The sequence below is a fragment of the Pezoporus flaviventris genome, unplaced genomic scaffold (assembly GCF_033815535.1).
Source record: "Pezoporus flaviventris isolate CSIRO_AGI_PZ_B2104156 unplaced genomic scaffold, CSIRO_AGI_Pfla_v1 ptg000030l, whole genome shotgun sequence".
NCBI lineage: Eukaryota > Metazoa > Chordata > Aves > Psittaciformes > Psittacidae > Pezoporus > Pezoporus flaviventris.
The window spans coordinates 10,181,880-10,204,952 of record NW_026892578.1 but is presented as its reverse complement, the minus strand read 5'-3'; positions in this window follow the sequence as shown (position 1 = coordinate 10,204,952).

Below are 23,073 nucleotides of genomic sequence, written 5' to 3'. Positions count from 1 at the left end.
TAAGGAAAAAGATGAGTAAATAGATTTTACATTTTCATGGTCAAGCATTTTTCTCTCTGAACGGTTGCCTCCTCTGTTTATTCACAGTAATACATGAGGTTACTTCCTGGACAGTTAGGAATCTGCAGAACTGTGGAGAATAAGCACATTTAATTTAGATCACAGCTATGTATGCATTAAGCTTTATTCTGACCCAGGGAAGGCAAAAGACATTTGACGACTCGTTGCCCTGCCAAGACAAATTAATTTCTTTAACAGAAAATAGTAATCCAAAACCAACTGAATAAATATGAACTCTGACTTTAACAAAGCCTGTGATGTGGTCAATCATAGCATTCTCCTAGACAGGCTGGTGAAAGGTGAGATGGCTTAGTGGACAAGAAGGTGGGTAGAAGATTGGTTATACTCTGAGGTCCAAAGGGTACAGATAGTGATATGAAGTCCAGCTGGCTGTCGGTTCTCATTGGTATCTCACAGCCATCAATGCTGGCATGACTGTTTTTTCATGTCTTTATTAGTGATCTGCATGATCTGAACTGGTTTGCAGATGATTCCGAACTGGGCAGAGCATATGGTGCATTGAAGGGTGGGGGATGCCATTCAGAGAGACCTTGGCAAGCTGGGGAAGTGGTCTGAGAGGAAGTGAATGAAGTTCAACAAAGCCAAGTGGAAAATCTTGCATCCAGGGTGGAGTAACAGCATGCATCAGTGCTGGATGGGGACTGGCTGGCTGGAAAGCAGCTTTTCAAAAAAAGACCTGATGGTCCTGGTGGATGACAAGTTGAATGTGAGTCTACAGTGTGACCTTACAGCAAAGGTGACCAACCCCTCCTTGGGCTGAAGATGCTTAGCCAGCAGGTCAAGTGACTTTTTGCCCTCTATTCAGCTCTTGTGAAACTGTACTTGGACAACTGTGTCCTGGTTTGGGCTTGACAGTAGAAGAAATACTGACATAATGGGAGTGAGTCCAGTGAAGGGCGACCAAGTGAATGGGGGGCCGGATAAGCTATTCTAAGTGTCTTAGCTGGGAGCGGGGGCTTGCACCAGACAACCTCCAACCTGCAAGAGTTTATAGCTCTGTCTTAAAGAGTTTGTACCAGCTGAGCATTTAGCATCACTTGTGCAAACCCTGCAAACGTGCCATGGAACTGTTTCTTCATTTTCTTTAGCTGCACTACTATGGCTGTTTTCCCAGGGGTTTAGAGGAAGCGGAAATCCTGTGCATTCATGCATGTCAGCTCTGCCAGTTGTACAGGCTGGAGGACTTAGCGCAACCTGGAGAATGTGCTGCCTTTCATTTCTGAGCTAAAGGACCAAACACGCATGAAGATGTGCATGCACATTTCCTGGGTATACATATGGGTAGTGAAAAATAAGTATGTATCTGGGATTAAAGAGACATCAGGAAGACTTACCAACAATGTCTTCAAAACAGGATAAGAAGAATATTTAAAACTGACAAAGAAGACTAAATATTATAATATCCTCTGTTGTTACCTTTTAGTTAAAGTGCATTATGTTAGAAATTGTTGTGGAGTTTTGAAAATGTTCTATTAGACAAGAGTACGGTGTATGAAATGCACAACCTGTTCATACATGGCATAGTTTCGAAGGGTTTGTTAACTGTTATCATTTACATTCTTTCAAAATTAGGCAAATTTCAAAATAATGTGGTGTTTTCTACAGTGCCCTATAGATTATACCAAACTGAACAGATGACTATTTCCAATTTTGTTGCTGTATTTTGCTGCAGGATGATGGAGCATTTGCATTGTCTTTCCTATGTGCTCACTTGGGGGCGGTTTTCCCTATCAGGTGTGGGTTGATTTTGTGAATCCGAAAATTGTTTTTCCTTTTTCTTCTTGTTTATTTAGTTGTTATGTTTAGTTGTTATGTCTTCAATATATTTCTTCTTGTTTACTCCTGCTTGTACAGTACTGACTTCCCCTCAGGAAGTGGCAGTATGACAAAGACTGGTAACAATAAATAGGCAGATTTACCAACACAGGTCAGACAGATGTGCATTCAGGTTTTTTTTTACTGCTGCTTGTAATATGGCTCAAGAAAATTCCAGTTTATATAGCATCTTTCTTCTTTTAATAATTCTGCCATAGATTAAAAAATGTAACCCTACCTTTTCTTTAAAATTGCCTAAAAATTTAGGCTTTGGAGGCAGAAGGTTAAAATTAAGATCTGGACCTGGACTTTGAATGCTGGACCTGCAGATGCTTTATTGTGCAGCGAGCCTATGTACACTTGTGGGAAATAGTTTAGGAAAACAAGCCCATTTTACTTTTCCCAGGACTGAAAACTTAACAATATTGAAGCATTCTGAAGGATACCTATAACCTAACAAGGATAAGAACATTTATTTCTTTGCAACACATTTATTGTGAGAATTCAAATTCAAGATTTTTAACTATTTGCTCACTGGAATATTGCTCATTGAATGTCTTTTTGGTATACAAATATTCAGAATTACTCAAGGGAAAAGGAGTATTATATGAACTATCATGATGGAATTCCTTGAAATGTTTTGACTACTGCTTGAGGTATTTTTAGAAATAATCATCTGATCTGGAAATGCTTCCTCCTGAGCTGTGCAATCCATGTTCCTGTGCTGTGGCAGAGCCGGATGATTTTGTGTGATGGAGGAAATGTAGGCTGACACGTGCCAGTGAGTTTCCCGTGATTATCCCAGCTGCACGGAGCTGTGGTCATTGCACATGCTGTCTTAAGAAAAGCCTTTATAAATAATGATATAACAATATGCTGTGTGGTTAGCAAAGAGGAGTCTGTCCACTCTGACCCATTAAATCCCTCACAGTCCCTTCAGGATCCATCCCTATAAATGTGATTCCTGGTGTGAAGATTTCAATGCGGAAATTAGTCCCCTTGCTTTATGATTCCACTGAAATTCATATAAGTACTCACTTGGTTTCCATCACACCACTAAATGAGTGAAAATTAATTACTGTGAGAGGAGGAAGAGGTGACACGTCTATTTTTGGTCTAAAGGAAATTCATTAATTTAATCTGATATGGCTCCTCCTGACAAACACATACTGGCTACCATTTCACATCACCTCGTCACAGCATAAAGATGTTTACAAATGGACAGAATCATTAACAATTTGCCAGCTGGCTAGCTAGTCTGCTTAGAATTTTAAACTGTTGAAGCTCCATTTTTGTGTGTGTCTTTATTATATATTTTAGAAAAGGTATACTCATGGCAACTGTAAGAGACAGTAATTTTGGCTTATTTTAGTCTTACAAGGTATGTGCCAAACTCTCATGCCTGAGAGTATGGATGGGGTGGCGTTCTGCTAGTACACAGAAATGTTTAATATAGGAAACAAAAAGAAAGGTTACTTAAAATATTTACCATTTATCCATTGACACAGAGGTAGCTCAGTTCAAGGATCAGTTAAAAAGTCTCAGAAGATATGAAATATTTTCTAAACAAGGAGCTGTTTTTTATCTGCATAGACAACACCATTCTGATCAGCTCTTATAAAGGCTTTGCTGGCCTGGCAGCAACATGTCCATGCTTATTCTGTGCAGGAATTTGAGCTACCGCAGTTTACCAGTAACCTCATACACTATGCAGGGACCATTACACTCTTTCTGAATTACCTAGGGCTTCACACCAGTGAACTGATGAATTTATCCAAGGTCCATTTGGTCTCCACTATAGTAAAGCTGCTGGGACGACATCAGTGATTATTTCCTAGTAATCTGTTGAAAGTGCACACTGGAAGGGGGGAAACGCTTATTGCAAGCACAGCTTAAGTAAGGAACTGTTTTTGGAGGGTATTCAAACTTGGAGACTGGCTTCAGAATAAGCGTGCAAAGAGACTGATTAATCTTCTGACACTGGAGAGCCTTAAATAGTTCTGTGAATTGTTTCTTTGAGCTGAGACTGTTTATTGCTTTGGAAAAAAAAAAAATCTCTTCCAGCAGCAGGAGAATCTTAAGTCCCAACACTTCATTTCTTTTTTTTTTTTTTTTCCCTGTGTTGTATTGTTTTTTTAAGTTAGAGTCTGTTTCTGTCTGAACTGACTCATCTGGAAATTGAGTTGTGGGGTTGCTTTGTACCTTGGAGATTTTGTTCTGAGAAAGAGTTTGCGTTGTAACAAGGAAATATGTGGAGACAGGGAAACACAATGAAATCTTAAGCATTCTTTTGATGGATTTAACAATGAGTTTTCTTTAAGGAACCACACAATAAGATAATCTTGGGATAGACAAACTCTTAACTTACTTTTTTAAACTGAGTTTGTTTTGATTTGATTTTGGATGACTGCCTCTTTGCTGGAGGCTTTCATATTGTTTAGACTTGGCTTTCAAAACTGATTTGGGAAGGTTTTTCCCCTCAGAGTATAGCAAATACGTTATGTATATATTTGGGCTAACTTCTTTCTGTGTATTTATCTTTCTTTTTTTAACTGTTGACTTTTCAGTCTTCAGAATGACATAAGAAGACCTGTACCTGTATGTGTTTGTGTGCATGCATGTGGGGTCTATATTTGTCTTATGTTCTTACAAAGCAAACATCATTTATAAGTGGGAGTTCGTGTAAACCAATACTGCAATTTGCACATCGCCCTGCAGTAAAACAAGTTGGGTATTTTTCTGCCACACTCTCCACAAAGTTTTTTACTGATTTTGGTCTAGCATAAACAATTTCCATTGTAGTTGTCAGTACTTTATTTAGTTTCATATTTTAATATATTCTCATCTCAGTATATCAATACAGGGCTTGCAGTGCTTGTTCTTGTCTTGCTTAGTGCTGTTCATTTATTTGTAAGAACACAGTGGAGCAATGGGCATAGCTAAAGACAGCTGGGAAACAACAGATCCCCTGTGCAGTATTAGATAGATTAATGAGCCATTCAGTGTAAGCACCAGACTTTGGCAACAACTAAAACTGAATGAATTAGAAAAAAAGAAAAACTGCTTCCCTTTAGCCCTGATAGGAACAATGAACCCTTTGGCATCATCCTACTACTTGCTATTGCAGACAACTTATATTCTGCAATCAGGTAAGGATACCCACCTAACCTGTCATGAAGGTGGAGGCATAAGGAGCAGCGAGAGAAAGGAGGAGACTGAGACATGAACAAGAGTGTGGAGGAGCTGAAGGACATTTTTGGCTGTTGCGCTGGTGCCTGATTTGTTGCAAGTATTAGCTAGTGTGTTATGAATGAGGCAGGGAACTGAGGAAGGGTAAAGATTACTGCTTTTGGAAGGGCAAGGGCATGTCCTCACAGAGATCTGTTTATTAATGTATTCAAGACACTGTTCTGAACATGTCTGCTGATTCTGGTTTTGTTCTTTGATAGGTCTGTTGGTTCATGTCTTCAGTAAGACTACTGGTCCTATCCAGCTTGAATTTTTTGTAAGTGATTTCATGAAATTTTATCTTGAGGAGACAGCCAAGGCTAGAAATGCCTTACTTCAGCAGGGCTATCAACATCTCTACAAATATGAAACAAAGCTTCAGATGAGGTCTTGCCAGAGTGTGCTCTGGACTATGTTCTTTTAAATCAAAGTTTGTCAATAGCATGCAAGCTGGAGCAATTCACTAATTTAAAATATGGAAACTTCTTAGGGTAAATAATAAGTTTAAAGGAAAGAGCAGAAATCAGACCATGTTTGGAAAATAGGAGGGATGGCCCAAATCATTGCAATGGAATTTGATAAGGAAATGTCTCCAATGCTCTATTTAGGAGAATGAAATTAAATCACAGATATACAATGGGAAATAATGATATAACAATCAAATCACAATGAATTGTCACGAGTCCCTTAGAGAGACTGCAGAAAAGCTTAGTTGGCACAAGATGGGTTGTACCTGGCTGTGAGTTTCTTGTGAGGAAATGCTCTCAGCATGCCAGTTCTCAGGAGAACAGTGAATTGAGATTTTTCTTTGCTAGTCTTTTCCTTGGGATCAGAGAAAGACTATAAATGAAAGTATGATGGGAGAAAACTATAAGATGCTGTGGAAGAGGTTGCCATTTTTTTCCCAAAGGCAACCTGGGCAAGTGTGTTCATGGAAGAGAACTGCAAACGAGATGGGTTTTCCTGATTGACTTTATGTGACTTACAAATCACAGATAGAATACTGTGCTGTGGCTTAATGCATGGGAAAGTCTGCTAATGATTTTCTTTCTACAGTGGTCCTTTCCCAGTAAGCTGGGCAAATGCTGTTACTCTTGTTCTGTGAGATGTATCTTGGGCTGCAAATCCATCTGTGAAACTGTGTGAATAGAAGAGCAACAAAAATGTCATCTCTGTCTTGACTAAAAAAAAAAAAAAAGAAAGGATTTAATGTAAAATTAGGTTAAAGCATGTCTGCAAGAATTTCGGTGACAGCAGTGGGGACAGGGAAAAATGCTAGGATTTGCTTGCAGGCTTATGGCCAAAATTTACACTTTTCTGGAATTCTCCAAAAGTATAAAGCAAATGTATGCACATACTTGGAAATATGAGTAACATAGATGACTGAACTCCTCTTGGCTCCCTTCTCCTAAATGAGACAATGCAGTCAGTGGAAAAAAAAAACAGGGCACAAGATTTTCCTCTTGTATGAGTATTATTTACAGAGTTGTTGCTCCCCAGTGGAGTTTTAAACAAAATGAATAGAGGTGAAGGGTTCTTTTGTTATTGTAACAGCAGAAGCAGAAGGTTTTCTGTATTAAGGAAAAGAAAGTTATCTTGACTGGAGTTCAGTTGTTGCATTCACCCATCTAAACTTACAGCTCCCTTTTTTGTTCACTCTATGCACAGGGTTTTATGAGAGAGTGTTCCCTCATGTTTCTCCTAACACCCTCGTGCACACAGACTTTCACAGACTGTCTGACTTAGTGGTATAGCACTAGACAAGAATGGGGCTTAACATTAGCTCTGACATTGTGTTATCATCAAAATGCAATCTATCTTCCACTTGAGATATTAATAAACTTCAAAAGCTACTTTCAATCTGAAATAAAAAGCTCCAGGGATATCCTTAACTATGTCGACACTGCTGTTGCATCATGATGATAATCTTATCATGCAAAGGTTGAAAAAAAAAAGCTGATCTATAAAACATGTGCAACACAAGCCACTGCAATTTCAAATTGCAGATGTCTGGGTATTGACCCAGGGATCATTGCAATTACTTGCTTCTGTAGATATGCATGATCCACTACCAGCCTACCACGGTTTCATTCAGATAGGGGATAGGCAAGCAGAGAGAAATGCTTCCTTTCAACTGTTGACATGCGGTCTGATAAGTAAATGCTTAAGTGTTGTCATGTTGACTCGCTGTGATGTGATGGAAACTAACTGTATGAACTGCATATGCAATAGGAAAAAAGACAAGGTCTTTTTCTGTGATATCATCATGCCCTCAGCAGGAAGTGTTGGTGCAGCAGAGTTGAGTCATCAGTGCTGGAGTTCATCCATCAAGAGTCTGGAAAAAAAAAGGGGACAGGCATTGAAGGAGGCTAATTTGCAGAATTTGTGCTCCTAAATTTCTGTGAGGCAGTGGATGAATTCAGTAGAACGAGGAAGTACTGTGTGTTTAAATAATTAAACACACTTTGGGAAATAATTAGTCCTTTTGGGGAAATTGTAAGTGACAGCTCTTGCCTTAATGCATGGCTGTGTTTTAAACCATGGTGCAAATGTGATGTGATGGGAAAGCAAATGAAGACAAAACAAGCAATTCTCTTTCAAAATTTTGATTCAAGTTGTGTATCTGTTTGAAGAGAAGGTCAAACTCTTTTTCATTTGTTTTCAAATGACCTATGCACAGACATGATTTAAGGTTAAAAGTCCCATTACTCCAGCCATTGTAGTTAAAGGTCCAGGCTGGTGCTGACAATATTTTATTTTTAAGTGCTGATAAAAATTCCAGTGGCCATTCTTACTGCAGCTGATCGGAGTTAACTGCTGCTCCACATGACAGTTGCCCCTAATTAAGTAAATGTCTGATGAAGGTTCAATATGCTTTATAATGACAGGGAAGACCTAGTCAGTGGCAGAACAAAATATAGTAAAGACTTAGCTTCAGAGATGTGGAAAAAAACCCCCAACTCTTGCACAGTTTCAATGAATAGCACAGAGCAAAGTGGTAGATATATATAGAACAACACATATACGTATAAATATACCCCCTCTGCTTGTATACGTTTGTATAGTGAAACCCCTTCTGTCTTCCTCCTTTCAGTTCAGCTAAGCCAGTTGCTGAAATGGGGCTGTTTCCAAGAGCAGACAGGGCTGAGGCATGCATTATTGACTAAAACACTCCATTCTGGTCTCCTGGGGCATATAAGCATTTCAAACCCATTCATAATAATGGAGCCCAGTCCTGTGCTGCAGGGCAAATGACTCTGCATCAAATGGCCAGCACAAAGCAGCCAGCCATGGCACATCCTATTACCTCCAACTGCTCCTCCCCCATGCTGTTTGTGTAGGAAGTGTGGTCCAACATTTTTTAGGCAGAATTCAACTGAGAAAAACTTGGCACATCTATATCCCGAGCCACATTGCATTCTCCTTAGCCATAGTGAAAGATTTGGTCAAAATTACATGATTTCAGCTCAGAAAAATGTCTCAAACCAGCTCATACACCTGTTTAGATTTCCTATTGAGTTGCCCTCCCCCAAAACGGCAGTTTACAGGAAATACTGGTAAAGCCATAATTGCAATCATAAACAAATAGCTCTCTACAATGATGACCTCTTTCTCTAGAGCTCTCCTAAACATTAATGGCAGGGCTAGAGATCTATATTAGGCACTGTGACAGCAGGAAGAAATCTGGCAGTTTTACAGTGTCATTTTGTGGAAAATACATTGGAGCTGCTTCTGGAATAAATTTACATGAGAGCAAAGAGGAATTAAATAGAGACGAAAGCACAGATTTGCTTGTGATGATGTGGATGATGATGGCAATTGCACAGAATGTTTAGTTGCATGTCTCCCTTCTGTTATTGTGCTTCTGAGTGATCAGCAGATGTCACTGGTGATGGGTGACATGGAGCCTGTCTCTGTTCTTTGGATCAAAAAAGAACTGTCACAGCATTTCTATTCCTCACTGGCCTGGGAGAAAGACAGCTAAATGCCAGAAGTTTCATTGTAAATGACCACGTATCTTCAGCTGATAACATGGTCTTAAGCAGCTAATAATGTGTTTGAAGATTGATACCTCACAATCTTCCTGTACTAAAATTGTCTCCAGAACATTTAAACAAACTATATGCAAATGTGCATCTATACATGCAAACACACATACACATATATGTAGAGATGTATGTTTGTACATAAGCATCCAGGTACTGGATTGGCAGTGAAATAGACCGTGTATACATCTATCTCAGCATGCATCATACTGAGCATTGTTCATGCATCATTCATGAGCTTTTCCTTCTGCTGTCTTAGGTCCTCTGAAATGTTCCAGAGTAGCACAAGTGTGGAGACCTCTACTTGCAGACTAGAAAAATATAACTTTTTACTTCAAGGATCAAAAAGAAGCTAAAACTGCTGTCTAAAAAAACAATTGTGTTTGTTCCAGATAAAAAATCACATATCCAGTTACACAGTTGATTAAAACAAATATGAAAATACGTGGGGGATGCCAAAGCACCTTCATGTATTAGGAAATAAAAACTACCAGTCTGCTTTGGCAGAAACTAAAAGCCATATGAAGACTATATCAAAGAAAGGGAAAAACATAACAGTGAAGACTCCAGAAATCACAGAAGCCAGATAACCAGAGGCTTCATGTCAGAGGGGTGTGAGTAAAAGAACCATTTTTGCAAACAAATGGAAGCTTTTCAAACAAACCATTGTCCAGATGCGTAACCACTCTGCTGCTTATATGGAATAGAGAGAAACATCTAAATTATGGCTGGCATGACATACCTATTTCTGAAAAGTTTTGTGAATTGCAGTATGAAGGGACTCAAAGTATTACCATGATGCATATGCTGGTTGCAAAGCAATAAGCATTATCTCTTTTTTAAACGTTTAGAAGTACTTTGAAATCTACAGGCCAAAATGGTTTTCTCTGATCAGTCTGCAGGGATGTGTGTAAGATGACAGACTTCATAGAGACAGCTCTCAGTGTACTGGTTCAGAATCATGAACACCTTGGCTTATTACTGCATTTATTTATTGCTGGATTCACTAACAGGTCTGTAGCCAAGCTAGATCAGCATAAATATTCTGCAAAAGCAGAGATGTGTTATACAGCTGATTTTTTAATCAATGGCAAGTGCTGATTACGTACAAAACAGAGATTTGGGGCTTTTTAGGATTTGAGACAAAAAACCTCCCTAAGCTAAAGATGACTGGTTTCTAATTCTGCAGTGAAGCCACTGTTCTAGAGGCTTGGGTTGTGGATCAATAAGCCTCTGGGTCTGAAAAATAATTGCCATATAGAATTTGTGTTTACTCCCATTAAGTCTTAGAAAGCATAGAATACTTTTTTTACTAATGCCTTTAAGACTGTAGCCTGCTTTGTTTGGAAACAATTTCATTAGTAGAGACAAGCAAGGAAGTTATGGCAAAAATCTGAAATTAACTGTGCCTTAAATCAGTCCTCTAAAAAGGGCAGAGTCTATTATTACTGATAATACTTTTACAGAGATCCAACCAGGGAAAATTTATGTGCACATAACACAGCTGTGCTGAAATCCTTTCAAGAAGAGGATAGATTGTTGTTTGGAGCAGAAAGCTTAGAAAAGGCAATGATCTAAGTCACAGTAATTATAGACCACTACAGTCCCTTTGTCCAAATTTTAATGTTAAAGCTGGAAGGTCCAAAGATAAAAATTTTTGTGCCCTTGGAGGCAAAGATGAAGAGAAATCTTATCTTTTCAGTAGAAGCTGCCACTAGAAGTTTGGATGTCAGATTTTTTTAAGCTATTACAGTAATTTTTCACAAGATTTTAGCACCTTGCCTTGACATAGTAGCTCAGTGATAAAAAAAAGAAATTCCATTATGGCAATATAAAAAGTGACACTTTGCTAGCACATTTTTACACTAGTATTGAGTGGAGAGGAAAAGCACAATACCCTAAAATCAGCGGATGCTTCTAAAATTACACATAAGTGCTAGCAAATCTATAACACACGATAGTGCAACAGGTCAGCTTAACAAAGCTTTTAACCAAGAGGCAACCTGCTTTCCAAGATACATTGCTAGACTGTCTCTCTGCCTTTGGGTTCTGCAGTGCTGGTATGTGGGGTTTCTGTCATGATGGAAAGAAAACAAAATCGTATGTTACATTACATTAGGTTACACAATGTTTTGGGGCATTGCTTCAGGTCATCGTAAAAATTCAGACTTTTAAACATGCAGGATTCAGCATAGACTGTCATAATGTGCATACACAGGCACACAGAGGTCCCTGGCAACTCAAATAAATGTCCAGGCTATTCTAAATTTGGGGAAATCTAAGTTTTCATTAAGAAGAAAACACAGTAGCATGAGGAATGCCTGAAACACTCAGGCTCTGAAAAAACAAAAATGAAGTTGCAGGTTTATTATGTGTGGTTTTCCAGAAGTCCCTTGCCACCAAGAACATAGCCTCCACTTTACTTAGGACTCTCCTGTAGCTTTTCATGTAAAATCATGGAATTATTCAGGTTGGAAGCAAGCTCTGGAGATTACCGGGTTCTACTCCTTCTTCAGAGTGCTATCAGGTATTCTCTTTATTCTTCTGGATCTGGGGGTTCAGCATTACTTTTCTCAAATTCATTCTTAGCAGCTCTAGAACTTTATGTCTGTTACTTTTTTTACCATCATGTGGTACTGGTAGGATGTCTGTAAATGGCATCATTTCTATATGCTGTTCCTCATCTTAGCCTTACATTTATTTGTATCTGTTCTCTAAACCTGGATCGCTTCGTGGTCTGAGAGTGGAAGATATGAAGAACCTAGTAGTTCTCTCATTGTATATTCTCACCTGAAATTCGTTCTTTTCTGGAGGAGAAGGGCATCTGAGGAGTAGACTGCTTCTTGAAATACAATGAATAATTTATTTGCCTTTATGATTCATGTATTTTAAGAGTAAGTCTTAAGGGATAATGGAGATCTTGGCCTTTCTTTAAGGACCTTGCTCCTTCTACTTCACCTGTTGCTTCCTAAACACAAAAATACTTTGAGAACCTTTCCTGCTGTTACTCCCCCATCATAAGACATGACAAATAAGCAGTAGAAAGCTCTTTTCTGTGGAAAATGTGCATTGAGGTTGGAGTAGCTTTATTATTGTGAAACTTGTTATAATAAGGCTCTTATACCATACTCTTTATTATCTAAGTGCTTCCCAGTAGCATTTTAAAGAACATGATTAATATCTGTCACACACTCATCTACTCCTTGGGTGGGACAGAGAAACACTTGTGGTAAAATTTCTGGTGTTTTCTTAATACATATGCTATGCATTACTGTTAGTGGGGGCAAGGTCAAAGACACGTGCCTTGTCTTCGGGGGGTGCTGAGGGATGTGAATGTTCTTAGTTTGTTAGGAATCCACTCCACAACTGTAGATCATCTCCTGAAATGGTCTTCACCCTCCTTGTAGAGCACAGCTACTAGATTTATTTTTACAAATAATTGGTTACTTTCTGAGGTTCACTGGCTTTAATAGAGTTCTGCTTAGTAATTTTCAAAAGAGCTGGAGCAGGAACTAGTGGATTGCTTCCATGTTTACAGAGATAGCACTTTTCTCTGGTAACAGGGAAGTAGTTCTTGACAGTGACCAGGGGGATAGTGAGCAATACAGTCTCTCTCACAGGAACATGAAACTATCAAATATGTGTGATCATGGCAAGATCTGCTGAAACTTAACCAGTGGCACAAATCTAGAATTGTGTGTCTCTGCTACAGGTAGTTCTATTTGGCAAAGAAGCAAGTATTAAGTAATTATCCTGAAACTTTAGATGATTTTTTTTTTTCTGGTTGTCTGTAACCTGGAGAATCCTTACCGTAATGACCATAAAGATAGCTGGGATTCCAAATATTCTGGAAAGCTAAAATAGACACAGGAGATAAAGTTTTATGTGAATGTGGCTGCATAAGTGGTTGAAGATGCTTTGTTTTAGATGGATTTCCATAGGCACTGGTGTTTTATGCCGAGAAGTGTTGTGTATGGCTATAACTGAAAACCACTGAGTTGCTGCAATTGTCTCATCCACCAGAAAGAGCTAGGTTTTTCTTGCCAACCTGATAAAACAGTTTTGTCTGAGCGTGTAGTTGCACACTTGTCAGTGAGAAATCCCAAATTACCTAAATATAGGTATCTAAATGTTATAATTCTTACCCTGACCTGATAATTTAGGATCTTTCAGTATAATCTGTGAAGAGAGGTATACACCTCCACACAATGACTTATCTGCCCTGTAGATGAAATTAATTGCTCTAAGGAGGTAAGAATCTTTCACTATTGATTATATAAAGGGAACTTAGAGAGACACTCTCATCCTTTAAACAGCAACATAAATGCCCTGCATTAGGGCAAATGAATCTCACCTGTATTTGTTCACTAACTGACTACTGAAGACCCCCAACAAATCTTCAGAATGTTCTTTGATTTTTGCACTGGCAATTTCTTCCATGCTAAGGCTTATCTTCAACTATGTGCTTCAGCCATGAAGCACATCACCTTACCCTATGCAATAGGGAACGACTGTGTGTGAAAGATAGCTCTCTGTCACTTTACAGATTATGGGCATTTACATTATTATCATCTAAACAGTCCATATAATAGGTAGTAGAGAAAAACTCATATGGTACACCAAAATCGTAGATGCCAGATGAAAGTGAGGTTTCCCCATCAGGTTTTGGTGGAATCACTCCAGAAAGACTCAAAACATTTTAGTAAATTACCTTTTGCTCCTGTCATCTCTTTTACCAAATGTCTCACAAACTCCATAAGACCATGTAACTCACAGTCAAATGCTGAAGATATGCCCCAGATGAGAGACCATCTTCTGTGTTCCCTGTGCAGATAGAGAATCATCTGTGCTGCTAAGAAGGCTACATTCTGTGTTTTGGCATGATATCAGACTGTTCCAAGTTCACATTTTAAGCATCAGTTGGATGCAGTTGTAGCTGGCCTTTGTTTAGCTACACTACAAGCTCACTCAGGAATGGCAGGGCATGTTGGAGGGGAGAGAATAGATGTCCAGAAGTGGTTTCTCAAAGATGATTGAAGTATGTGGTTTAGAGTTACTCCAAGATGTCTTTCATAGGTCTGGAAGTGCATAGATTGAGTTAAACCCTAGAGCTAGACCTTCTTATGATGAATTAATATCGTGGAATTTAGTAATACCATAATTTTAGTGGATGTGTATAGAATGACTATTTGCTAGCAAGTGTGAGCTTTTCAGTGCAGCAAGGCTAACATAACTGTTCTCTTTGGGTGTGAAACAGGCTTTTAAACATCTGTTATGTTTCTTTTTGTCTGTGTCAGGCATTTCAGGTAGTATCGGCATGTCAGTTGCCATCATTCTTTGCTCATAGGGTATCGGAGGACCAAAAAGTACATGGTCAATAACAGCCAAGCTGTGCATGTACAGTGCTGAGTGACAATGAACCGTGATTTCCTTCACCACTATGCTGTAGAGGGAGTAATGTTGACTTTTACCATTCTTTACATGGAACTTGTTGGAGGGTAAGAATTTTGGTCAAGGGAAGAACCTGATCCATGCTTGCCGAGTGTGCAGTCAATCCAACTGTCTATGTCATTGAGGAGATATTAAACAGTAGTGGTCCCAATAAGGACCCCTGAGGGACACCACTTGTCACTGATCTCTGTCTGGACTCTGCATCATTCATCACTACACTGTGGATACGACCATCCAGCCAATTCATCATCCACCAAACAGTTCATCCATCAAATCCCTATCTCTCCAGTTCAGAGAGAAAGATGTTGTGCTGTGGAACTCCCAAGGTATAATGCAGTGATACATAAAATACCACAGACTTTTTGAAAACAAATCTTGCTTTCATTACTATGAAATTATTTGCACTGTTTAGAGCAGTGCAAAAACTAAACTGGCATTAAAGCATTAAATCTCATGTTGAAGCTGTTATTCTAGGCATAGGAGAGCAATGACTATAAGGTGATTATTATTGCATGACTTCTTCTTGAACAGTAAGATGTTGTCATCGTGATAGCAGGATTTTGCAGAAAAGTAAGTGAAGATGAGTTTTGAATTTATTTTAATTTAGATGTTGACTACCAGAGGTGAACTTTGCTGCTTTTGTTGTTTGTTCTTGTCTGCCTCCTACCCCAGCCCTCCCTAGGAAATCTTTACTAAGACTATATATATATCTATATAACTGTGGGAATGTCCAACAGAGTCTGAAATCCTTATTACCCAGATCACATTTGTGCTGTTCAGGAAAACTCATTTCTGCTGGTGCTGTCACTTCACAATGGAAATTTAAAAATAACTCTGAACTGATAACATAAATATATACATTTTTTATTTCCCCCTGTGAGGTCTGTTTCCTTACATTTTGAACCAAATTAGTTTCTACTGATATTATTGCCTTTATTTGTATGAGGCATTTTGCTGCACAAAACATGAGCAATTATTTCATGTTTGCTTTGATCATTAATCTTGTTAGGCAGTTAAACTACTATGTGTATTCAAATGGGGTTTGCTTTAAAAGAGAAAGAAAGATTTTTCAGTCCTTAACAAAATGCTATGAAGCCAGTCATATTTGATACTTATCAGCTGATTTTGCTGCTCTAAATATAAATGATCTTTTGTATTCCTTGCCTTTTAGTAGTTTCAGGCAAAGGTGATGATTTATTTGCTGATAAACTCAAGATAATCTCATGTTACGGGGTGTTGGCTGGCTAAAGGATTTAATAATGGGATACTGAGCTTTTCAATTCTAGAAAAAAAATTAATTTTCATCCTTTACCAGAGTAATTGCAGAAAATCCCATTTGACAACTTCAGTTTATGGTAGACCAGTGCCTGCCTCACTCAGGAGATAAGCTTTTCCTCCAAACTTTCTGATTGATATATTATTATAGCATGCCTTCTAAAGATTTTCGTATGCATGTAGCATTCTTTCTTCTGATGAGAGGAGTGCTTGAGTTAGCTGGGATGAGTGGGAATGAGAAAGTGTAAGGGGAAAGCAAGACTAATGAAATCAGTTATTTTAAGTTCAGCAGTTGCTGATTCATTTCGCTCTTCAGTGACATGCTCCATTGTACAGGTCCTCTTTAAGTTTTGAGGCTTCCCTTATTAGGCAGCAATTTCAGTTCCGGTTTTCCCATCAATGTGTAACTATTGTGGGACATACTAGTTGCTTCACAAGAAATGAGTTTCCAGAGTCCTGAGTCCTTTAGCTAATCACCTTGGAGCCAGTTTCAGTTACGTGTAATGACTTGACAAATTTCAGGGTGTTTATTTTCTCTGTTGCAGTTTCTTGGAAATGAATAAAGATTTCTGAGGGATAGCCTCAGGAGATGTCCCTTAATGACCCAAAACAAATGATTAGGGGAACCAAATTACATTTTTATTGTCAAAGATGAACATTTCAGACCATGTTCTGAGGCAGAGACCCTAATGCAGTTCCTTCTGTCTTCTCTTTTGACAGGTCAAGTAATTCATTTTCCGTTGTTACTTACCTCTTATCATACTGCATGAGCTCTGCAACTGCAGCTTTCCATTCCTATTGGAAAAATTTGAAGCAATCCTAAGGGATTCTGCATGAAGTATACCAAATCCAGTGGCATAGTAGCACATATAAAATGCAGAAATGCATCCAAAAAACATGTTAGAACATTCTCTTAAACAAAAGAATAGATATATAAAATTTGTAGGCATGCATTTATTACTTCTTTATGACTGTCCAACCCTAGTGAAGGGCTGGATGTCTGAAGGCTGAGAGCTCGAAATATGTCCATTTGTCTGCTCAAGTTTTTTCCTTGCTTTAGGTTTTACAGTTTAGTATAGAGAATGTAACTGTTGTAAAGAAAACAGCCAACCATGCATTTTACAGAGATTTAACAGTTACTATAGTGCTTCTAGCTATTCAGATCAAACCAGAGTAAAATGTCTCTTAACTGCAAACTTGAGTATACGTCTAAATTACTTACAATTCAACAGTCAGTATTTATGCATCTGCAGTATTTTAAATATTAATCTATAAGATATATAGGTAGTCTTTGAGTCTGAGAACCATGTATTAGTGAACATCATACTGCAGGAAAGGGATCATCAGTTCATTCAGCACCAATTTGCAATTTGATTTTCAGCCCCAGGAGGAAACAGACCTGCAGCTGTGAGTGCAGTCAAAATAGTTGTGGAGCCAATTTTTTATACAGATTCTGTAGGTAACTCGCAGGATTTGTACAGATATTTCTGTCTCTTTTTCTTACAGGTAACCTTTTTATTTGCACAGTACAGATATGATTACAAAGGCTCTGCAGGAAAGCCCAGATGTCATAAATGTGAAACTGTGTGGAACACTGAACAAGCAGAGGAAAAGCAAATGCAAGAAAACATAGATAAAAGGCCCAGGTCTATGTATGGGATTCTGAAGGGCATTTTTAAATGCTGCGTCTGGAAAGTTCAGCAGCCAGAGGGATAACCCATGGTTTGATAAACTCTTTTGAAAATTCAGTTCTTATGATGCCAAAAAGGAAAGAGAAACCTTTGGGAAATTTGGCTGCATGTAGCCCAACCCTGAAGGAAAAATAGCCATGTGGTAGCCATCATAATGTTGAAAGCTGCCTTGTAGATGAAGCTTTTGGCTTACCCCGAGGTGGGGGGTGTTTTCTACTATCTTCTTGAAGAAAAAAATAGAAAGCTAAAAACCTAAGACTCCTTGGAAATTTTTTAATTGAAGTTATTTTTGAGAAATAGCAATTCTGTGAGCCTAAAATGTGCCTCAGGTTTGCCTCTGTTTAATGGAAGGTAGGGTAGGTTCTTTATGGAGCCCTGTTTGGGTTCATGGCAGATGGTGCTGGTGTCAGGGCTTGGATGCTTCCCAGACAGACCTGCCAGGCAAACTGCTCCACCACCCCCAAGGGCTGTTTTAAATCCAGATTAAATCCAGGTTTTCCTTTCAGCCACTTCTGGTGTATAAGATCCATCTTCCAGAGCCACCACCAGGAGGAAACTAGAGCCCTTGATTAGCACAGACTTCTGCGTTAGTCTTCCTACATACTGTGAAGAAGTGCTTTTTGTTTTCCGTTGAACAACAATAGCAGCTTTTCAAAGAAGATATTCCCTACCTTGTCTCTTTCACAATGAAGAAATAGAGTGAAATATAAATATTGTAAAACACAACACGAGTGGACATAGACTTTCAGAAAGGTAAAAATATTGAAAGGAAGAGTGGGAATTTGCTCATCTATGAAACTTATTCTTCCCTCAATGTATGTTTTTTTTTTTTTTAAAAAGTTCAGGATTCTTTTTTCCTGCTTCCAGCAGACAAAAAAGCAATGTCTTTGATTGACATCACTGGCTTTGATACACTGGACAGTTTTCTGTCCAAGCTGAAAAAATACATATAAAGCAGATTAAGCTTACTTAGACTCTGGGAGAAAGAAATCTGCTGCTGCAACTTCTCCCTGTATGCTGAGGGAGAGACGTTTTCGTCTGTATAGAAACCTTTACCTGTTCCATGGTTGGATTCTGCTCTCATTTGTGGATAAGGGAACTTGAACTGTTGAAGTCAGTTAAATTACAGTGGTGTCAATCACTGGAGAATTGTGTCCTCTGGGTGAACAGATTTAGAGAATTAAAAAAAAAATAAAAAGCACTGGTTACTTATGATAAGCCAGTACAGCTGTGGCAAAAGCCTGTTGTTTATATTTACACCTTTCAAAAAGGAGACTGTGTTTAGTGGTGTGTTGCTACAGCAGCATTTGGCTGCTGCTTGCAACATATAATTAGAGATTTTACAATTTGATGTGCCAAGCAGTGCATCCTCTCCACAGATTTTTAAGGTGATAATCACTTTTATTGTTGGAATTCCATTCATGGAAATAGCCAAAATACCGCTTAGGAAGAACTTATCTAATCTCCCCTCAAGGTTAGTACTCACAGCCATGAATTAATTGGATGAATAAAGGGTAGAACTTTACACTCCAGGCCTGATCTTGGTCCCTAAATCTGTATGGGTAACACAGTCTGCAAGTCATGTGCCTTTCTCCAGTTGAGTCAGTGCTGAAAACAGTCATTGGCTGGAGCATAATTAAAATTGGACTCTCAGAAGGATGACCTTTTTTCTTAGTCATGTTCTGTAATTATGTGTTAACTGGTTATCTGTTGTGCTTGGGGCAGTAAAAACACAACAGAATTTATTTCTCTTCCCTGTATTTTTGTGTGAAGGCCAAGGGAAATTTCTGAAGCAGACCTCCAATTCAAAAATCCATAAATCCATGCTGTGTTTTCATATATGACATACTGTATGGCTCCATGTACACCACAAAAATTATCCAAATAAGGGTATCAAGCCATTCCAATAACCTGGAAATATCCCTCAGGAGAGGAGAGAAGGTATTTTTTCTCCTACTATGTTTTACCATTGTAATGGACATCTAAAGGTATAATAAAATAAATGGTTGACTTTTCTGGATTTTTTTAGCCTGACAGTCAATAAATTTACCAGTGGTTGGCAGCTCAAAATACTGTAACACGAATGGTATTTTGGATTGTGCTGAGGCTCAGCAGTGTTCCAGATGGAGTGTGTAGCCCTGTTGGACCTGGTCCCATAAAGTCTACGGCACGTCATACTTGTCTGTCCTCCCTGCCATACCCACAGGGCTCTGATGACGTTATTGCTGGGCTTCACATAAAGCTCATAAAGGTGAAATTTTGCTTCATATGAAGGCAACAGCCACAGTCAATGAGTTTAACAGATGCAGTGGGCCCTCTTGGTGCTGTCAGGGAGTTTAGGAGTCAGATTATTTTCCCAAGATAGAAAGCAACAAAGTGTTGCATGAAACTTCTTAATTTTCCCTTTTATTTTCCATGGTGGTTTGTTTGTTTTTCTTTTTTCCCCTGCTTTGTGAGGTGCGATTTTATACCATATATAGAGGGCTGGAAGATTCATTGTAGATGTTGATTTCAAGATGCTATCCCAAGCTTTGAACTGAAAGGAGCTGAGCAGAGATTGGAGGTGGGAAATGGGCTGCCCTAATACAATGTAAAACAAAAAGACAGGGCAAAAGGCTCAAGATTTTTTTTTTGAATAATCAACCCTGATGTAACTTTTTTTTTTTAACTGATGTATTATTATCACTGATTATACTAATAAAAATCAAATAGAAAGAAGAAAGAGAGATACAGTTCTTCCAAATCAGTAGCTATGTAGAGGTTAATGCTGCTGTTTGTGTGACCCTTTTAAAAGGGTCTTTTTGAAGCCCGAACAGAAGAGCAAGTTGTGGTGTAGTTTCTGTGTTTGCCATTTTGTTTTGGGAAATTGAACTGTCAGAGTGGTTCTGCAATAAGACAGATACTGCTAAGCTGAAACTCTGCTCTTCCTAACTGGTGCATCACTTTAATGCCTCTCATATGACATCTCATTCCTATGGGACTTTGAGTAGGAATGATGTAGGAGTACTGTTACATATACCCTATGTGAAATAGCTCTGCAAATAATGCATTTGGCAGAAGAAATATTATTACTACATGCATAGATCACAGTGCAAGCAATGAGCTCTGTAATCAAAAGCATCTGATGGGAGGTGATTAGCATTTGGGCAAAACATTTTACTAGGAAAAAAACCTTCAGCTACTGAAAGTGAAGTGTTAAATTGCTTAAAAATCTTTCTTTGCCCCAGTGAATAGTTTTGGCCTAAACCCCTGAAAAACAAAGGAAAGCAACTCAAAACTTTGGTACTGAAGGAAAGGAAATTTTAAACTGAGTTATGTTGAAATCTAAATTAAAAATTAGCAACATCACTCTGGTTGTTGAGTTGATCTTAAAGAAACTGATTTCTTGTTCACCAAACTAATTCAAAGAAACTGATTTCTTGCTCACCAAACTAATTCCATCTTGCAGGAATGATAATATTTCACTTTTTCTGCCCATAGTCTACTTGTTTTGTCTTTATGCTATTCCATACTAGAGAAGAGTCTTTATTTAGCTCTTCTCAAGCACATTTTCCTCACCCACAGAATAATCAGACTGTAGGTGAAAGAAAAGCAGCAATTGCCTTTCCTTTTCCTAGAAGCAAAGCCACTGCAGTCCCTTGGTGAGTACAAGAAACAAATTCCTGAAGAAGTCTTGGTATAAAACAGGTAGTGTATTGGAAAGGTAGAGTTACATATTTTAGTTTTCCCCTGTGTGGATAAACTTTTTCTGTCCTGGTGTAGGTAGGGTTTTACTGTACAGCTGCATTTATTTACATGTGTTCCGGAACTGTGAAAAATTCTTTGCCTAGATTTATAGGTTGGTATGTATACAGTGGTTTGGCTTCTCCTAATGTTTTCTTCACAAATCAAACCCAGTTACTCCTGGTACATGAGGTGTATGTGGCAGTAGTTCTACCACACGGGTTTTGTAGCCTTCCCTTTCCTCTCTCTCCTTCCAGCTAGAAACCATGGGCAGGCGCAGGACACAGAAGCAGATCGATCGCTGCATTGCTTTCTCAGGTCCAGGTAATTAATGGTGGTGTTTTTGAAGCAGGAGGGCTACCAACAGTCTTCTATATAGACTTTGTGTTTTTTTACAAAAGTGAGGCAAACTGCATAAGGTGTGGTGGTAAGAAATGTACCTGTGCAGAGAGCAAGGGGAGACAAAGTTGACAAAAAATGAAGATTGATTGGATTCTTGTTTTTAAAGAAATGTTCACCCTAACAGGGTGTGGAGCAGCTTTTAGCTATTCAGTGGATGTGGTCAAAATGCATGTAGCTTTGTGGGGGTGGGTGCAGTTCCTTTAAAGATACGATAAAAGGCAACTCTGGAAAGTAGCTATATTTAGCTATGAAATGGAGAGGGTCTGTGCATATGTGAATGCAGTGCATTTTCTCTCTGCTATATGTTCCTTTTTCAGTTTTAGAGAAAAGATACTCGTCCTGTGGCTTTTGCTGTCAACAATAGATGGGAAAACCCTCACCTAAACCTATGGCTCTGACTAGGTGAAAATTCCTCCTGCTTCATCTATTAGATGAAAGGTACCTCTTACAGCTTTTTTTCTGAATCAAAGGAACAGTCTCTCTCCCACTCTTTCCCTCTCTCTCTCCCCAACCCCCTTCTCTTAGGAGCTTAGAAGGTGACAAGAGGTGGTAAGACTATAAGTAATGCAAAATAATAATTGGCTTATTTTCAAGATATTAGTAGTGAGAATAAAGCAGATATATACCACGTACTCTTAACTTTAAACATATTAGTAGTCTGAGCCGTTTAATGGAGACTCATTTCTGGCTTCATTCTTATTTGAAAGAGTCCTAATTAGGTAGGCAGTAGCTATTCAGAAACAGTGGCCTGAATTTATTGAGGGTATAATTCTGAATTTGGCTCTGGCTTCGGATCTGTCTGAGTAAGATTAATCTGGGAAATTTGGAGCTTTCTATTCTTGAGGTTTTCCTTCAGCAGCTTACAAATGTCACTGTTTATGACACTGGCAACATTTGGAAGCTATAAAGTTATTGCTTCAGAAATTATTTTTATAATATACAACCATTCAGTTTCAGACAGTGTAAATCAAAAAAAAACCAGTAAGTAAATTCTAGCTCTACCTTGAATAAAAAAGTTAATATTTTTTTGTTTTTTTTTCAAATTCTATGAGCTAAATTTCTGTCCAAACAATTTTATTTTCATCTAAACCCCTCTGCCTGCAAGTAGTCTGAACAGATTTCAAATGAGTTTGAAATTATCCTGAATCCATTTCTTTTGATTTAAATTTAACCATTTGTCAATTGGATTAAAGGGCTCAATTTTCAAAGGGCTGACCTCCATTTATCTTGTGAATGTCTTGATCTTCTTGCAATTGTCAAGCTGTATGAGTGCTTTAAGAGGAACAAATGATCCAGCAAGTTAAACTAATTCAGGAGAGTAACATATCATCCAGAATTGTTTCTCCCAGAATATGAGAGTG